The following is an 18,292-nucleotide window of genomic DNA, read 5'->3' on the forward strand; positions in this document are numbered from 1 at the left end:
TTGGTTTTTTATGAGAGTATCCAGTTTTGAGAGCTCATTCTTAATCTTTCCCTGTTTGCAGTAGAGGATGTTGATCAGGTGGTTCTGCAGTTTCTTTGAGAGTGTGCCATCATGTGCTGGCAATGCCCCTCTGCCATGTCCATTGGTCAAACTGGACAGTCTCTACGTAAAAGAATAAATGGACACAAATCAGACGTCAAGAATTATAACATTCAAAAACCAGTTGGAGAACATTTCAATCTCTCTGGTCACTTGATTACAGACCTAAAAGTTGCAATTCTTCAACAAAAAAACTTCAAAAACAGACTCCAAGGAGAGACTGCTGAATTAGAATTAATTTGCAAACTGGATACAATTAACTTAGGCTTGAATAGAGACTGGGAGTGGATGGGTCATTACACAAAGTAAAACTCTTTCCCCTTGTTTATTCCCCCCCCCCCCCCCACCCTCCACCGTTCCTCAGACATTCTTGTCAACTGCTAGAAATGGCCCACCTTGATTATCACTACAAAAGGTTTTTCCCCCCCACTCTCCTGCTGGTAATAGCTCACCTTAAGTGATCACTAGTGTGTATGGTAACATCCATTGTTTCATGTTCTCTATGTATATAAATCTCCCCACTGTATTTTCGACTGAATGCATCCGATGAAGTGAGCTGTAGCTCACGAAAGCTTATGCTCGAATTTGTTAGTCTCTAAGGTGCCACAAGTACTCCTGTGCTTCTTGAAAATATTTTCACTGTCTGTAAGTCTTTGGCAAAGCAAATTGCTTGCCCCGCAGATCCACCCTGCATTTACAGCATGTTGGTTGTGTACCTGCCTTGTACTTTTTCAGTACACGCACCAGCACCCACATGTTCTCTCTTGTGGCATGGAAGATTCCTTAATGCAGATCTGTGGCATGCCAAGCACCTTACTGCATGCAGCTTTACAATTCCGCTATATTGATACCTTTTATGATGGCAAAACATCAATAACCCAATACAAAGATAAGTCAGTCAGTTAGTGATGTCCAACAAAAGGCTGCTTGATGCTGATATTAAATAACAAAAATCCAAAAAAGGAGGTGATGGAAAAGCCTGTAACTTGCTTGGTGGCCTGTGTGAAATGAGTTTAGCTTTAATCTATATCACAACTAGTGCTCCCAGCAGAGAGCCCAAAGATTGCAGACCCAGAGATCAGGGTTGACACACACTAGTGGGAAAGGCTTTCCTGCTATGCCTGACCTTTGAGAAGTAGAGGGCTTTAGTCTGTAGAAGATATCAATCCAACACCTTTCACCAACACTGAAATCCTGTGAACAGTCTAAGAGCCAATAGTGCTGTCTTGCCTTCCTTTAGGCAAATATTCTGCTCCTAGGGCTGTGTGGTGTGTGTTTGTGTTGGGTTTTTCCAGTGTTGTAGGTAGCCTAATTAACCTCAGAACTTCCTGGGGGACATTTCTAGTAATAAAGAAAAGGCCAAAGCCGACGACAGTAGCTTTTCTCACTTTCTCTTTCTCACCCACATATTTAAACAAAATCTCTTCAACCTATAATTAGGTGTACAGTAGTTGCTTTCCGACATGTGTTCTTGTGGCTTCTCCAGGTTACATGTGAGTTTCCTCACTGTCTTGTGATGAATAACTAGACTGACTCAGTGTGTGTGGTGGGTAAATCTGGAGGATTCAACATGTTCCCACCAATTTATGCTGTTTGGAACTGCCAGCGGTGCTCAACCGGCCTCTTTCTGTCCTCTCTAGATTGCAGAGGTGACTGCACATCCCTGAGCAATTCCAGCTCCTAGTGAGCTATTTACTGTCACTAATTTTTTCCTACAATATTACCGAGTAAAACAAAATGCCACTGCCCTTCTGATTCTGTTATATCTAAATAAGTGAAGCCAATGAGTGACTCTGTGATATAAATGGTGTTCTTAAATATTTACTGTAGAACAGGAAAGGGGAATGATTATTTTATAGTATTCAGACTGCACATGCAGTCAAATTTCATCTGTAGTAAACAGTGCCGACTAGAATTATCCCTCTGTACAGTTGCATGGTTTTTCTGTCACTGAGGACCCAACGTCAATAAATGAAATATCACAGTGCACAGCCATCTGTATAGTGCTGAGAGTGCAAGTCACTTCGCAGACTATTCAGGATGGGGATGTGCTCTTCAGTCTTGTCTCTAATTTAGAATTAGCAGTATCTGCAATAGTAATATTAATCTGCCTTTTGCCATGAGACTATTGCCTTAAAAAAATCTTCATGTAAGAAATATTCATTTGGAAGTGGGTATATCTACCCGTTCATCTGTAAACACTACACAGAAAAGCAGGGATAAATATTGGCAAACCAAGGGGTAGCTGTGTGCTTCCTTATTGCTTATGAACTTGTCTGTCCCCAAGCCAATCTTGTGACAAACACACTGCTTCTGAAATGATCTGTAAACAAGCTGAGCATGGGAACTTTTCAGACAACTTGAACACAGGGCAAACAACTTTTTCTTCCATTTTGTGGAACACTATTCTAATCTTAAATTAGCAGGATGTCAGTTGACCACAAGATGAGCAGTGTCATCTTGTCTTCAGTGTCACTACATGGCTGATGATCACATGGTTGAGAAAAGCTTCAGTGGCACTAAAACTGTCAGTGTTGGACATAAAGTGAATATCCAGCCATGCCACCTTAAGGACCTAGGTAGCGATCAATCAAAGTGGTGCTCAGTCTGCAAGAAGGCATGTCCCCTTGGGATTTTCTATGATGATGATCTTGTCATCTTTCTGGTCTGTTAAGACCTAGCATGCACTTGGTACTGTATCTGTTATTTATAAAGCACTGATAATGCACTTGTATTGTACTCAAAGCTGGGTAGCTCGAATACATCTTCCTCCTTTACTGTATAACCTTGTAAAAGTCTTCACAACATATGGAAAAGATTGTGTGCCTATTAATAAACCTTAAATCCAAACACTGATAACTAGACAGTCAGCCTTTGATGCTTTTACAATGGAAATTGCGTTAATTTGGATTTCACCAAAGCCATGTCTACACTATCAAAGCGACCCATTGTTATAAGGATTGTCAGCAATGAGTGCAGCTAAATCATCTTCAGCACCAGGTGAACTGCAGTGATTGACTAACGCTTGTTGAGTCTACTGTACACTAGCGCACAAGTGTAGAGTGTGTGTGTGTGTAACTTTTGAGATACAGCATTTAAAGGGGCATGGCCACTTGAAAGAAATCACGTTTATCTGAAAATAGTGTGCGTGCGATAGTTATAGGTATAATTTACAATGGGTACAACTGAAAGATTAAGTTGTTTACTTTGTGGTTTTGGCAACACTTTGTATTGTCAGTTTCACTGTTTCCTTAGCATGAAGGCAGACTGACTATGCAGGAAGGACCCTTATATGCAGAGCCGGTAGCACCGTCTATAGTTGAAGTTGCCAGCACTTTCCCTGATAAGACCCTGTTGTTGCTTATATAATTTTGCCAAACGCTCAACTATTCGGGCTGAAATTTTTCATTGCCTGCTCTGCCTCAGGTTGATATTTTTTTAAGTTTCAGCAACTTAACTTCAGCTGATCAGCTGCTTGAGGATGAGGTTAAGGGAAAATAGTCTTGTCAATGTTAAATTATTTCCTCAGTATTCTCTTTGAAGTGCTCTAGCTCCTCCATGCTTTGGATTAAACTTAATTCCATGCAAAGGATGGACAGTGAATGAGACAAAGGGTTATAGGAAGAAAAATGATGTCCTCTTATGTCTGAGGCACTGAACTGGGACTGAGGAGAGCTGGGTTCTGCCCCCATCTCTGCCTCTTCTATGTGGTGGATCAGACTAATATAATAAAGATTTGTGGATCATGGTGGATAATCAGCTGAATATGAGCTCCCAGTATGATGATGTGGCCAAAATGGCTAATGTGACCGTTGGATGCATAAATGGGAATCTCCAGTAGGAGTGGAAAGGTGTTTACCTCTATTTCTCATGGTGTGACCACTGCTGGCTATAGAGTCCAGTTCTGGTGCCCTCCATTCAAGAAGGATGTTGGTAAATAGGAGACGGTTCAGAGGAGAGCCATGAGAATAATTAAAGGATTAGACAGCATGCCTTTATAGCCGGGATTGGCAACCTTTGTCCCGCGGCCCTCCAGGATAAGCTCCCTGGCAGGCTGGGCCGGTTTGTTTACCTGCCACGTCCGCAGGTTCAACCGATCTCAGCTCCCGCTGGCAACGGTTTGCCGCTCTAGGCCAATGGGGGCTGCGGGAAGCGGCACGGGCTGAGGGATGTGCTGGTCACTGCTTCCCACAGCCCCCATTGACCTGGAGTGGCGAACTGTGGCCAGTGGGAGCTGCAGTCGGCCGAACCTGCGGAAGCGGCAGGTAAACAAACCGGCCCGGCCCCCCAAGGGGCTTACCCTGGTGGGCTGCGTGCCAAAGGATGCCAATCCCTGCCTTATAGCATTATTCACAAAGCTCAATCTATGTAGTTTAGCAAAGAAAAGGTTAAAAGTTGACTTGATTACAGTCTGTAAGTACAGTACCTGCATGGGGAACAAATGTTTAATAATGGTCCCTTCAATCTAGCAGAGAAAGGTCTAACACAATCCAGTGGCTGGAAGCTGAAGCTAGACAAATTCAGACTGGAAATAAGGTGTAGATTTTTTTTTAAATAAGTAATTGACCACTGGAATAACTTACCATGGTTTGTTTTAGAAATACAGCCAATCTTGATTTTAAAAGATCTGCACTATGAATTATTTTGGGGAAGTTCTTTGGCCTGTATTATATAAGTCAGACTGGATCAGTGGTTCTCAAACCTTTGTACTGGTGACCCCTTTCACATAGCAAGCCTCTGAGTACAACCTCCCCGCCTTATAAATTAAAACCACTTTTTTTTAATATATTTAACACCATTATAAATGCTGGAGGCAAAGCGGGGTTTGAGGTGAAGGCTGACAGCTTGCAGCTCCCCATGTAATAACCTCACAACCCCCTGAGGTCCCCCCAGTTTGAGAACCCCTGGACTAGATGATAACAATGGTCTCGTCTACCTTGGAGTCTATGAATAAGGCATATGCACAAGGGGACTGAATGAAGGATGCGTGGACAACCCCAATTCTGCCACATTCTTGCTGTGGAGTGCTTTGCAACCCTAACCTTCTCTTGTCATAGCTTATTACATACCAAAAAAATTCTCAGCAGTGGAGCAGAATAAGACTGTATGTATAACATAAAGGTTTAAAGGTATTCTTGATTCTTTTCAGGACAAGGACATATTATTTAAAGGGGATGCAGTGGGACTATTAAAGTTTCAAGTTGATTGTGTCTTTCTAAGCTCGTAAATATTCATTTATCTTGAGTTGTTGTGAACCAGGCAATCTTGCATTAACTGAAGCAACCACCGAAATAGCAGCATAACCATATTTTTAATACCAGTCATGTAATGTCTCTAGCAATGAGAGTTTAGTCAATAAGGATGGTATGTGGATTTTCACTTTTGTTTAGGACTCTCTAGAAGCTCAGGTAATTGAGGTCACTTTAGGCCAAATTGGGGAGCTTGGGAATTGAGTAATTTTGGTACATGTTGTATTGGCTAAATCCTTTTGTGTTGTGTGAGAGTTATAAAGTCAGATGAATGCTTCCATGCAGTGGGCAGGCTTGAGACCTTTTCATCACTCAAGACACATCTGTAAAATCAGTTTATCATCACACAGCTCCCAGCAGATCGCAGTGCCTTGAAGTGCTAAATCTTATCGGCATGCATTGTAGTGATAGAAATAACCTGTATACAAAGCACTCTTACAGTGTTAACAAAATTGGTAGGAACTCTGTGGTTACAGCAGTTGAGATAAGACATCGTTAATATTTCATTACTGGTGCTTTTTTGGAAATGGGATGAAATCCTGGCCCCATGGAAGTCAGTAGGTGTTTTGTCACTGACTTTACTGGGGCCAGGACTTCACCCAGGGCCTTCAAAGGTTAGGGAATAGGAAGAAAAACTTCAGTCCTGGCACAAGTCCTAGAAATGAAGGTTAGTCTCAATTACAAGTCAAATTAAGATGGTTAACCATTGCCTCTTAGAGCTACCACTAAGTTGGCTGTTCTGTTTTTAAAAGGTGTAGATATGACCTTATTGTAGCATTGAAAAACTTCAATTCAGATTTTCTTTGGTGGATTTAAGGTTCAAACGGTTCTGGTTTGTCTTTGAAAAATGAATCTTCTAAAGTGCTACATGGGCTTTGGTGCTTGGTGCTGGCCTACCTGGATCTCATCATGAGGATGGTGAGAGCCTGCCCAGGTTGGCACTTTCCCAGTCATTCTCAGTTGCTGCTGCCCAAAGGCTGTGCAGCAGGATGTACTAGAATCATTCAGCCATTGTGTTTGCCATTTGTGGTGTGCAGGGAACGCAATGGACTCTGATGAAAACTTCCAAAGACACACTGGCTCTTTCTCTTTCTATGGTGGAGATGGGAAAGGAATCAGACTTTCACTTTCCATGGAAGATTTCTATTGGATGCAAATTTTGATCGTTTAGGGATTTTTTTCAGCCAAATCTTTGTTCATCTCGCAAACTGACTTTTGTAAAGCCTTCACAATAGGAATGTCTCACCCCATTTTTAAAGAAAGTCAGTCAACTAAATAACCACCCTTCTCTCTGAAAACTCCTTGCCTACAAGGGTTACAAATAACTCCTAAAATGAATGTGATTGAAAGATTAACGGAATGTTTTTCAGGTTTACATTGTGCATGTAAGAGCACTTTGTATATAGTCAATTTCCCTGCTTCCCCTGTTAAGTCAGTCAGTTCCCTGTGTGTTTGTGGGCTTTGTGCAATAACGGGAGAAATTTTAAATTAAAAAGAAAAAAAGGGGGGGGATAGGAAATGTGATTGAAAACCTACATAAATTGTCCGAGGGACTCTGGTCAAATGGAACACCTGAAAGTACTTTTTTTAATTGTCGGTTTCAAATTGACGTCCCTTTAAAGGGCAGCTTCCCTTTCTATATTTACTCTACAATGGTTCTTCTCACCATCTGCCCACATACGTGTTCATGGACACTGTGTTGAAACCTCAGTAGAGTTTGTTGACAGAAATGCAAACTGTAGAAATAGTATGTAAATTCAAAGCTGGAACTAAGATAAAAACAGCCTTGCAACTATTCCAGGGTCTTAACACTTTAGAGAGTTAAGAAATGATGTCCTATTCAGTTGCTGGGCTAATGCTTGCCTTGGCAGAATGGAGAAGTAAGGGTAAAGTTTCACGCTGGAATCCGGTGTTTTCTGGCTCCTGTTGGTTTTAAATCAAACACATGTAATATTGTTGTGTTCACAAGGATTGTTCTTTGAGCTATCAAAGCTGAGATCTGGAAGATTAACCAGGATCTGTTACATTCCTAACTTTATTATATAATGCTAAGACCACCAATTATTAGATCAATAATTAAGCTTCTTTAGTGGAATGCAAATTATGCTTCATTCTCTACCACTCAATCTTTTCTTTTTCCAGCAATGGTTTATTAAATCTCCTCATGAAAGCAGGTGGGAAGTTAATTCTTCCAGTGTAGAGGGTATAGGATCTCTCTCCTTAGACATAGCATTTGGGCATCTCTTTTGTCTTCGGTTTGTCCTCATGAAAGAGAACTGATTATGCAGCCTCTTTCTCCACTTCAGTCTGTCAGGGTTGAATGTCTGTTTTTTTCACTTCAATATTAAACAGGAGTCACTGGTGGATTAACTTTCTAGGGTTCTCTCCTAAGAAAACGGCTTCTGAAACAGTAATGCTGGAAAATGCTTATTAAAGAAAATGAGAATCTTGGGGGGAGAACTTCCTAAAATTTTGCTAATGACTTTTTGTGGCTTGTTCACTTATTAATCAGGTGTGACTATATATAGCCCTTCCTTCTCATCCCAGCACCCCCCAAAAGGCCACTGAAGTCCCTGCAAACCTGAATTTTTAAATATCTAAGTCCTGACTCTATGCTTATTGTGGAACAAGACAGTTATTGCAATGAGATGCTGACAATTTAAGCGTATGTCTACACTACGAAATTAGGTCGATTTTATAGAAGTCTATTTTTAGAATTCGATTTTATACAGTCGATTGAGTATGTCCACACTCAGCACATTAAGTCAGTGGAGTGCATCCTCACTACTGTGGCTAGCATCGACTTATGGAGTGGTGCACTGTGGGTAGCTATCCCACAGTTCCCGCAGTCTCCGCCACCCATGGATATTCTGGGGTAAGCTCCCAATGCCTGATGGGGCAAAAACATTGTCGCGGGTGGTTTTGGGTACATGTCATGAGTCGCCCCTCCCCCCCGTGAAAGCAAGGGCAGACGATCGTTTCGTGCCTTTTTTTCCTGGGTTACTTGCACAGATGCCATACTATGGCAAGCATGGAGCCCGCTCAGCTCACTGTCACCGCTGCTGTTGTGGGCAAGTCTGTTGTGGGGGCTGCTCTGATTTAAGTAGCCAGTGCAATCATTGACATTCTGTTATCAAGGTTAGTGACTCTGGGAAATGTGCGGGTCTTTTTAGATTTTAGGTGCATCATATTTCTGTCCTTTGTCTCTGGTGAAGAAGTCTTACAGCCGTACATTCAAGTCCGGTCGGCGCTGTAACACCCTATAGTACTTCTGTGGTTGACACATGTAACAGGTCCGGGGCTCTTGCTCTTTTGCCTTGGCCGAGGTACCTTGCCCTACCAGGACCTCCAAGCATTCAACACAGAAGCACCTGCAGCAGCTGGCATTGCTACACAGCAGCAGCTCCTGGGTGCCTTCACGGCAGACGGTGCGGTAGGACTGCTGGCCGTCCTTGTCCATGGTGTACGGCTCTACTGCTTCCGCTGCAACTCTGCTGTCCTGTGAGCTGGAGGCTTCTGCCTCAGGCTGCTCTCCCAGCCGGCAGCACCGCACAGTCACACCTACCCCATCCTACCCCTTGCTCCCATGGCTTATGAAGCCTAGACAGTAGTAAGGAGCAGTTCAACTGTTGGCTGAGCAAGTGCAGAATGGTGGTAGAATGTGCCTTTGGACGTTTAAAAGCTCGCTGGTGCTGTTGGTCAGACCTCAGCACAACCAGCATTCCCATTGTTATTGCTGTTTGCTCCATAATATCTGTGAGAGTAAGGGGGAGACATTTATGGCGGGGTGGGAGGTTAAGGCAAATCACTTGGCATCAAATTTTGAGCAGCCAGACACCAGGACGATTAGAAGAGCACAGCAAGGTGTGCTGCACATCAGAGAGGCTTTGAAAACCAGTTTCATGACTGGCCAGGCTTCAGTGTGACAGTTATGTGTTTCTCCTTGATGCAAACCCGCCCCCTTTGACTTCTAATTTCCTGTAAGCCAAACACCCTCCCCCCTTCAAAATAAAGTAACTATTGTTTTGAAACCATGCATTCTTTCTTAATTTAAAAAAAAAAAGAGATAATGGACAAGGTAGCCCAGTTGGGATGCGGGAGGAGGGAAGGACAAGGCCACATGGCTTATTGTAGCCACACTAAAAATCAAACTATTTGAATGACAGCCTTCTGTTGCTCTGGCCATCCTCTGGAGTGGAGTGGCTGGGTGCCCAGGGCCTTTCTCCCTCTCTTCTCCCCCCCCCCCCCCCCCCCGCCGTGTTCTTGGGTGAGGAGGCTATGGAACATGAGGAGGAGGAGGTTAGGCGGTTATACAGGGAATGCAGCAGGGGGCTGTGCTCTTGTTGGCTTTCCTGCAGCTCCAACAGATGCTTCATCATGGCCGTTCGCTCCCCCCTTAGCCTCGGCATGATGTTCTGCCTCTGCTCTTCGCGTTCACTTAATTCTTTCCTGGCCTCTGCCACTGAATGCCTCCAGGCATTAAGCTGTGCCCTATCAGTGCAGGAGGACTGCATGAGCTCGGAAAACATGTCATTACGAGTGCGTTTTTTTTCATCTTCTAATCTGCAGTAACCTCAGGGATGGAGATAATAGGGGGAGCGTAGAAACATTCTACACGCTACGATTCTAGGGGGACTGCATGGTCACCTGTGCTGCTGAGTTCGCCATGCTGACCAAACAGGAAAAGAAACTAAAAAGTTCCCAGGGCTTTTCCTGTGTACTGGCTAGTGCATTGGAGTGCAAAGTGCTGTCCAGAGCGGTAACAATGGAGCACTCTGGGATAGCTCCCGGAGGCCAATACCGTCGATTTGCGTCCGTACTACCCCAAATTTGACCCAGCAAGGTCAATTTTAGTGCTGCTCCCCTCGTCGGGGAGGAGTACAGAAGTCTATTTTAAGAGCCCTTTAGGTCGATGGAACGGGGTTGGTTGTGTGGACGCAGTCATTTTTAAATCGACCTAACGCGGCTAAATTCGACCAGTATAGACCAGGCCTAAGGAATGGAATCAGGAGGCCTGTTTTGCTTCTAAATCGTAAACTAGATTTACCTCTCGTTGTGTTTTGTGTGAACAGGGATGGCAACCCCACATTGATGCCAATTTTAAGAACATTTGGAGAAGAAAAGATAAGGGTTAGAGTAGAGGACTGGATATTAGGACTCCTGAATTCTGTTCTTGAATCTGCTACTGACTCCATGGCCTTGGGGAAAAGTCACTTAATGTGTCTGTGCCTCCACTTCCTCATTAATAAAATGGGCATAAAACTAGCTTTCACAAGGTGTTGGGGCTTAATGTTTGTAAAGTACTTTGAGATTTTCAGATGGAAAGGTACAATGGATGGACAAAGTTGCTTTTAAAAAAGCAGAGTGACTGAAATGAACTTTGGAAAAACTAACTTCAAACTTCATGAAAACACTTCTATTAATTGAGATTTGTGAATCTTTTTCCTTTTAAACCATCTTCTGCCTAGTTAGTGAGCCCAGCATTGCAGTGTTGTACTAACACATAAAAACCAAAATGTGAAAATGAGTGTTAATTAGCAACCAGAAAGCTAAAACTGACCAATATGAATTTGCAGAAGCATAAAAATTAAGCTGGATTTGCACCTTGGGACAGACTTAAGGTTTTTTTTGTGCCAAGGTGATGTGGAAAACCATTTTAATCTGTAATAGGGAGTGTCTGAGCCTGTTGTGAAAGGAGAGTAACAGGCACCTGGATTGAGGGTGATCGTTTATAGGAGCATTTGATTGATGAACGTATTTTAGGCAGAACTGGTAGGATTGTCTTTAGTTAAAGTAGCCTGACACTTTCCATAACGAGCCCTGTTTTCAGTTGCTTGCTAACCATTTGGGTTGGACATTTCCATGTTTGCTCTTTCCCTCAGGCTGACTTTTGGTTCAGTCGTTTCTGAGAATGAGGGCAAGAAAAGTAGCTTTGTCAGCATTACACATTGTTCCATTGAGCTCTAGCATCCCCATCCTTTGAAGTACGATCATGAAACTTGAAAGTGATAGTGCTGGGGTCAGATAACTGCCTTTTGCTTTCCCCCTCCCAGTCATCCACTTACACGTGCTCAGTAGAGCTTGTTAAAATTTCTTTGGTCATGGTGCAAGCCCCCACTGAGCCTCTTTCATGGTGGACACAGAGCTAGAGCTCCAGTCAGGGATCACAGCAGCCACAACTCCCTGTGTCTGAGAAGAAAAGTTCGCTGGGTTGGGAGCTAGGAAAAGATAATGAGTTCTAGTCTTACGCTCCTGGGGGAATTCTGTACCCAAAAAATAAATTCTGCACACTATTTTAAAATTCTGCAAATTTTATTTCTCAAAATAACACTACATAATCATGCCAGTTCCAATTATTTTGGTAACTTATTTCAAAATACCTGTCAGCAAGTATGTCTGTAACAATACAGAGACACAGAAATTTCCCCCCAGGAGTAGTGTGTTAAAGAAACTCTTAGGACAACCCAGTTCGTGTTTCTCTGCCTCCTCCCCGTCCTGAGCCCATCTGGGGGCCCCCCCATCCAATACACCCGAACCCCCTACCTCCCCCAGCACCAAGCCACACACCCCCCCTCACTCCTTAGAGCCCAAGGATCCAGAGGGAGAATTAGTCTGAGGCTGGGTCCCAGGCTTATGTGGAGTTTTCTGTGTGCCGCTGTTTCCTTCCCTCAGGGGGTGCTGGGAACTGCAGCTGCTGGGAACCCTCTAGCTCTGCCCCCCACCTCGCCCCAGCAGTGTCTTCTGGGTGCAAGCTGGGCTCTGCTGGGTCCAGCGGTCCCTAGCAGCGGCCAGCAGCACTGCAGCCCATTTTTGTGGGGGAAAGGAAATTCTGCGTGCACAACATTAATTTCTGCAAAACTCTGCATTGCACGGATTTACCGCAGGAGCAGTCCCTGCTTTTCCACTGACTTAATTCTGTGCACTTCACAGCCCTCACTGAGAGGGGGTCCATCTGCCTACCTTAGGAGGTAGGCAAGTATCACTTTTCCCCCTCCCTTTTCACATATGAGGGAAACTGAGAGATTGCACAAGGTCACTTCCAGTAGAACCAAGAATAGAGCTCAATCTCTAGTATGACAGACCCAAGCCTCTTTCTTCTTAGGTGCCCTGCCCTGAAAGAATGTGTGACGTTTATGTGCCTGGCTGTGCAGACCACATCTCCCACTATTCCTGCAGCATCTGGAATAGAGCCAGAGATTTTCAGCATTCCTCTCTTGTCTAACAAATAGTTGTGTAAGCCACGGGCAAGTTTGTGTCAAGCCACCTTATGGTTCATCCACATAGAGGCTAATGGCGGCTACTTACTCTTTTAGCTCAAGTGGTAGAGGTCTGTGCCTTGGACCCGAGGATTCTGGGTTATAACCCTCCATGCAGAGGGTCTTCATGTTCTACATGATCTAACTTCTGTTTTTTAAGAATCTTAGGAAACTATTGTAAAGATGTTAAAAGAACATTAAGGTTGCAAAATCAGGCAGTCAGACATTAAGAAATGTTAAGTTTAATGTGTTAAGTTTAAGGTTGCAAGTTATGTCACATGCAATTCAAGATTATAACTTACTCGTCTAAGCATCCCTGTCTCATTCAGTGTGCAGGATGGACAGTGAATGAGGCAGTGTGTTGCATGAAGAGAAATGATTCTCTCTTGTGCACAAGGCACTAGGCCAGAACTTGAGCTGGGTTTGGTTTCTGGCTCTGCCTCCAACTGCTTGTGACGGTGGGCATGACTATTGCAATGTACCAGTGCAGGAGGCCAGAATGAAAGTTGCATGATCACTCTTAATTCTGGCACTTCCTAAGTCTTGAATGCTTGACATTGCAACCCCAGTGTCTTTGGAAGTTTTCTGTATTTAATATATAATGTTATTGCTCTATTTATTTATATTCTAATTTAAGATTCCTGTCTGAAAAGACCATTGTTCTTTAGCTCGGACCATTTACCCTTACAAAGTCTGGGCACACAAATGGGGAGAACTCGTTCCTGAATGAATAAAAATTTGACACAGCCGTATTTGTTAAATGGAAGTAATAGATGCCAAGCTAGGAGTATAAGAGAGAACGCTGCTCAATGGGCTGGAGATACTGCCTCGTTTTTATCAGTCTGCTTTTGAGCAAACTTGCAGATCTGTACCAGGAAGGGCCTGTTCTTTAGCTCGGGGTTGGCTTGGCCATGTTAGAGGCGCCTGTGAGAATGGTGTACAGTGTCATGTAGCTAACGCATCCATACTTCTTGGCTTATCGGCTGAGTCACAAGATGCCATATCTCACTGACAGTTCCTCTGGAAATAGGATTTCTATTGAAGTTTCATCTTTAAGGTTCATTATGGTCTTTGGCAGCTCACTTTTGAGCTTGTTTTGTTTGAACAGTTTAGGTGCCTCTCTTTGATCCTCTCTTTTTCCTATACTTGTACATTTTTAAAGGGCCATCACCAACTTGAAAACCACATTTGTCTGAAAATGTTGGACATATTATTTAAAGAGGGCCATATAAGACACAGGAACTCTTCTTCTTCTTTTTTTTTTTTTTTAAATCAGTTTCAATAAATCAAGTTGAAACATTCTCTTTGAAATTAACCTCAAATTAGATAAAATGTTAATGTCCCCTTCTCTTCTCCTCTCCCCCAGCCTCTTCGACGTTGTAAGCTCTAGCCTCTGGCCACTGGAAAGTGCTTCATGAAGGAGAAGAGCTTAGTCAGTGTGATGTGAGCAGCCTAGCAAAGGGGCTGCATGTTCAGTGACGCATGTTGTTACACAGCCCCATTCACAAATCCCCTGTTCGTCTGTGCTGCTTTGAGCACCCCCACTAAAATCTCCCTGTCATGCAACATTAACAAGAGTAGAATTAAATCTTGGAGGATTTAGACAAGCAGCTTTTGCTGCAAAGCAAATCGGAAAATACCCCACCCGCTAAGAAAAATCCAGGTACATTTCCAGAGTGACGCATAAGACATGGCCTTAGTATTCAGACAGTTGCTTTTACTGTGAGCAAAGGGTGTTACATCTTTGGGGTCTGATCTTGTGGTGCTGAGTTCCCACTGACATCAGAGTTGTACTTGCTTACGCCTGCACTGAATTTGACTGTAGTAGTGCCAGCGTATCCTGGTACTAGGGCAGTGAAATTTTGGATCTACTCCTTTTCCCCACTAGCACTGGATTTAGAGGAGTGTTTTGATATACTTACCTTTAGTTCTTTCAATCGTTAGTTTCTCAGCTGGGTGTCTATCTTTTGCCCTTCCAGAAGGCCAGAATCTTTCTCTGTGGTAGCAAAATGTCTTTAGCAGTTTGAGGGGAGGAGTTTGTAGTTAGTAAATGTAACTTCTAGTCTTAGAACAGTGGTTGGTAGTAAGCAGATAGCTTGCGTCCCCTCTAGCAACACAACATAATGAAGGAAATAGTTAATGAACATATCTGTCTAATTTATCCCTCCTACATCTTTCTCATGTAGTGCAGAGGTTCTGATTTTATCATTCTGTGGAGCACTTTGTAAGGGGGAAAATCAGCAGTATTTCAGTTCCACTTACTCCCTACTCCTTTCTGTCTGCTACAGTGTTCTTGTGAGCAATGCACTGGGTCTCCCTGCCCCACCGGATGTTTCTAGAACCACTGGGGGGGGAGTGTGGAATTCTGGAGGTATTACTACAGGTAATGGAGATCAAAGTGTGGTTAGTATGGAAAGATGTTGCCCGTTGCTAATCTCCAGGACCACTGGGTACAGGGTTTTTGTTTGGTTAGCAGCAGTTTGTGATACTTTGTCAGTTGAGTGAAGGTCTTCGATTTGGCTGCAGGTTCTTTGTTCATTCCTAACTCCAGGGTCAGCCATAGCCATACTGTCATGCTAACTCTGTAGCTGAGGACTAGCCACCTCCTCAAAGGCTATTGGTGGTCAAGTGTCAGAGGGCACTAGGTGGGTTGATTTGCTGTCGCTTGAGGAAGTCCCCTCCACTAGCGCTAGCCCCCTCTGCAGTGCAAAGCCGGGAGGTTTAGAATTGAGCCTTGTGCACCTATCCCACTGGAACATGTACCATTACAAAAGGGGTGTGTCTGGGGAAATAGAGTAGGGTGGTATCTAAGGGGAGAATAACTGCTTTCCCAAGCAGTCTGTGATGCCAGGTAGGTTGGTGGAACTCATGAACTCACTAAATCTTCCCCTTTATTAACATGTTAGAAGGAAGAGCCCAGCGGAGACACTGCAGATCAGTTTCTCTCCCTGCCCAGAGGCTTTAAAGCTGCTTACGCCTTGCTTTCCTGCAGGAATCCATGGTTTGTTTTGAAGTATCAATGCTTTGCTAAAGTGTGTGGATCTGACAGGGAGGGGAATTTAATTCTGAGCTGAGTTCTAAGGCCTTTGAATATATCAGCTCTTGTCAGGCTTCTCCAGGTCAGCTTCAGGCTTCAATATAGTGTCAGGAATAGGTCGTCTGGGGTCTTGTGGGACAGTTGGAGACCCCTTTGTTAATTGTCCAACATGCTGCTTGTGGTTCTGATGGAATCTGCTGATGGTCAGTTTAGCCTGTCCTTTTAGTCTAACCAAAGGAGCAGCATGGTTCTTGTTCTACTTCCTGCTGCCTCCATTCTTGAAAGAGATGGGTAAAGTAGCTGTGATTTGTAGTAAATACTAAAGCTGTAGGGTCTGCCCAGTTAACTCCAGTGATCAAATGAGGAAGCTCAGTGTCTGTTATTTTGGGGTCCTAGTGTCATGTGGCAGGAGCAGAGATGGTCTAGACAGTACATTTCTCTCCTGGGTAGATTGAGGAGAGTGCATTCTTGCTCTTGAGTGAGATTCTCCTCTTCCCCCCCACCCCCGGGATAGCTTTTGAGCATTCAGAATGATATTGATTGGCTCTGGAGACATCCATTGCGGGATGTCCAAGGACCTTATTTCCTCTGCTACAAATCAACATGGAAGTATAATGGCCTGCTAAGGTGTGTCTGTCAAAGGGCATTGGATATGTCATAGATGTAGGAAGATGGGTTTCTGTCTCAAAGAGCTTACAGTTTTTATACAACCCTCGTTGTGGGATAAAAGAGATCCAATGGTGTTGACTGCCTCAAATTAGTCTGTAGGTCAAAATTCGCCAATAGTGAATGCTTGATTTTGGAGGTTGTAATAATGGGAAGCCAAGGATTAGGAAAAGGATTCCATTTCTTCACCACTGACTCATTGGTTGACCTTTGGGAAAGTCACTCCCATATCTGCCTGTTTTTTCCCATTTGTAAACTGGTGACAACACAGGTGTGAAGAAGTTTTCTTGATTAATCTTTGAAATCCTCCAATGACAGGTGGCATAGAAGTGGAAAGAAATACTATTTTTGGTTAAAATCTGCACTTCGTCTTTAGTGGTAAAAAACTGTATTGCGAAAGTTAAATGTCTGAACGTACCACTGGATTACATAATGATACAGCTGAATGTGGAGCAGTGTACTCTGCGACTAGATATTGTGTATATTCTTCTTGATTAGATTTTTGATTCATTTTCCAGATGACCTATCATACAGTTCATGCTAAGCTCTCTGAAAAGCCCTTCCTAGCCATGCAGCTGATTTAAAACAGTAAAATAGCTCATTGTTTTAAATTTCACTGCATTTGTTCTGCTTATTCAGAGCTGGAACTGGCCTCTCTGCTGTAAATGTTTCCTGGTTCGTTGTCAAGGAGATGTTTTAACACAGTATGTATTAGCTCAGCAGTTCCCGCTGTGGGAGGAATGCCCCGTTGTAGCGAGTCAGGAGAGAAAGAGCATACCCTGTGGTGAGAAGTAGTCTAGGCTTGGAGTGGGATGAGTTAATTGCTATCCTGAATCACCTCGTGATCCTGGATAACAGCAGATTATTTCCTGTGACAGCATGAGTTTCTGCTGAAGAACTTCTTAGAAATAGCCTGGTTAGATGCCTTTTTTTACTGCAGAAGTATCCTGTTTGTTGCAGTCATTTATACTAAAGAGATTCCTTGAGCAAGGCATCTTATTCCATAGCTCTGGTTATGCTGTATAATGTAGTGTGTAATGATTAGCTCAAAGAATATATGGCTACAGTTCAGCTGGTGGTCTCCTTCCTATAGGAGTGAGTTCAGAAAATGATTGTAGTGTCACAGGGGAGCTCTTTCCTCTGGCCCTAGGTTCACGCAGTGTAAGTCTCTCATGCGATAGGGCAGGAAGTCTAGATATCATATAACTGGAAGGGACCTCAAGAGTTCATCTAGTCCAGTCCCCTGCACTCAAGGCAGGACTCAGTATTATCTAGACCATCCCTGACAGGTGTTTGTCCAACCTGCTCTTAAAAATCCCCAATGACGGAGATTCCACAACCTCCCTGGGCAATTTATTCCAGTGCTTAACCACCCTGACAGTTAGGAATTTTTTTCCGAAAGTCCAACCTAAACCGTTCTTGCTGCAATTTAAGCCCATTGCTTCTTGTCCTATCCTCAGAGATTAAGAAGAAAAAATTTTCTCCCTCCTCCTTGTAACAGTCTTTTATGTACTTGAAAACATTATCATGTCCCCTCTGTTGTCTCTTCTCCAGACTAAACAAACCCAATTTTTTCAGTCTTCCCTCACAGGTCAAGTTTTCTAGACCTTTAATCATTTTTGTTGCTCTTCTTTGGACTTTCTCCAATTTGTCCACGTCTTTCCTGAATTGTGGCACCCAGAACTGGACACAATACTCCAGTTGAGGCCTAATCAGTGCTGAGTAGAGCCGAAGAATTACTTCTCGTGTCTTGCTTACAACACTCCTGCTAATACATCCCAGAATGATGTTTGCTTTTTTTGTTGCAGCATTACACTGTTGACTCATATTTAGCTTGTGATCCACTATGACCCCCAGATCCCTTTCCGCAGTACTCCTTCCTAGGCAGTCATTGCCCATTTTGTATGTGTGCAACTGATTGTTCCTTCCTAAGTAGAGTACTTTGCATTTGTCCTTATTGAATTTCATCCTATTTACTTCAGACC

The 18,292-nt window shown here is 43.4% G+C and overlaps 1 protein-coding gene across 8 annotated transcripts in view; it reads left to right on the top strand.

The window, feature by feature from the left end:
* PIP5K1C (phosphatidylinositol-4-phosphate 5-kinase type 1 gamma) overlaps window positions 1–18,292 on the top strand; it is a 78,434-nt gene that overhangs the window by 11,392 nt on the left and 48,750 nt on the right. The window contains exon 1 of one of the 8 annotated variants that reach the window (XM_043535639.1): window positions 7,569–7,862. The exons of the other annotated variants lie outside the window; for them this stretch is intronic. The gene's annotated coding sequence lies outside the window, so the exon portion shown is untranslated. Of the gene's footprint in view, window positions 1–7,568; window positions 7,863–18,292 lie in introns of those variants that run through there. 8 annotated transcript variants of the gene reach the window in all.

This window comes from Chelonia mydas, chromosome 25, assembly GCF_015237465.2.
Source record: "Chelonia mydas isolate rCheMyd1 chromosome 25, rCheMyd1.pri.v2, whole genome shotgun sequence".
Taxonomy (NCBI): domain Eukaryota; kingdom Metazoa; phylum Chordata; order Testudines; family Cheloniidae; genus Chelonia; species Chelonia mydas.